Below are 1525 nucleotides of genomic sequence, written 5' to 3' on the forward strand. Positions count from 1 at the left end.
GAACATGAGTTTATGCTGAATTGTATGAACTCATGGCTCACTCCATTCAGTGGGATTCCATACATAAACATGTTTGTTTGGGGTATTAAGTACCTGCTTTATTTAAGGTATTCTATTTGGAAAGATGCCATAAAAGATATGGCATCTGCTCTCAAATACTTTATCATCATGCCACCCAGATCATATTCCAAATCAACTGTCAAGTGTTTCAACATTCTCACATTCTACTCTCCTTATCAGATCTCATTTCCTACCACTCCCTAGCCTGGCTGGCCTCCTCACTCTTCCCTGAACATACTATAATTTTTCAGATTTCTGTGTTCTCTCTTATTCATGTTATTCAGTCATATTCCAGATGGGTTCTTCACTGCTTCCCATCTTTATATGCCCTGCCCAAGCTTCATCTTCACCATGTGCCTCAGGACAGAGGAACTATACAGGGCCACATTGATCTGCCTTTCTCTGGAATCCTGTTGAATTTATAGCCATAACATTCAATGGAGCACCATATCATAAGGTTCTGAGTTGTCCGAGTAACATTTGTCTTTCTCCATGATTAGACTGTATGATGACAGTTGATGTTCATCATTGCCAACTAAAAGCAAGGCTATGTCCTTAACTCTCTGGGGAATACAAACATGAAGGCCCTTAAGGACTTTACAAGGGCCGAGACTCATGAATTTTGTGGAAGGCTTGTCCTATCTCATGAAAAAAAATGTGTCAGTAGTTGAATACATTTCAAGAGTTTTGTATAATCTTCTTCCCTCTTAGGGAGTCACATGGAAGTTAGCATATTGAAGATTTTAAGAAGTCTTACAGGTGGACGATTTATTTAACTATATTTGACCCAGAAGTTCTCCTAAATAATTAGACCATAAAACCCTGTCTGAAATACTTTGATAGTATCTAATGGATGTTAACATCAAAATGTTACATTTAATATCAAAATACATTTGGAGAAACACTGATTGGGTTAAAATTCTAAGGTTAAAAATGCTTGGACTATATTAAAGAGTTAATATTGATTTTGTTAAATGTCATAGTGGCATGTTTGTTTGTTTTAACACCTGCAGCATCTGGTCTTCCTAGGTGGTCTCCCATCCAAGTATGAACCAGGCCCGACCCTGCTTAGTTTCGGCGATCAGATGAGATCAGGCACATTCAGGGTGGCATGTTCGCAGAATTTTGTTTATTTTATTTTATTTTATTTTATTTTTTTAAAGTCCTGTTGTTTAGAAATGCACACTGAAGTATTTATGAGTGAGATGACATGCAGCTGGAGATTTTCTTTAAATAATCCAGTGAAAAAAAGAGGTTAAGATAGATTAAAGATTGGCAAAATGTTGATAATTGTTGAAGCTTGGTGATTAATACATAAAGGTTCATTATATAGTCTATGTATTTCTGTGTATGTTTGAAAAGTTCTATTGTAAACAGTTTTATTTTTAAATTATCTGATGCTTGAAATATACAGAGTCAGTCGAACTTTATTTGAAATTCACCAATTTAAATTCTGCAATCATTA

General features: G+C 35.4%; 1 pseudogene; it reads right to left on the bottom strand.

Annotated features, from left to right (window-relative positions):
- Positions 1-1064: 1064 nt before the first annotated feature.
- LOC112482753 lies at positions 1065-1183 on the bottom strand (annotated as a pseudogene).
- Positions 1184-1525: the final 342 nt, after the last annotated feature.

Source organism: Pteropus alecto, unplaced genomic scaffold (assembly GCF_000325575.1).
Source record: "Pteropus alecto unplaced genomic scaffold, ASM32557v1 scaffold155, whole genome shotgun sequence".
Classification (NCBI taxonomy): Eukaryota; Metazoa; Chordata; class Mammalia; order Chiroptera; family Pteropodidae; genus Pteropus; species Pteropus alecto.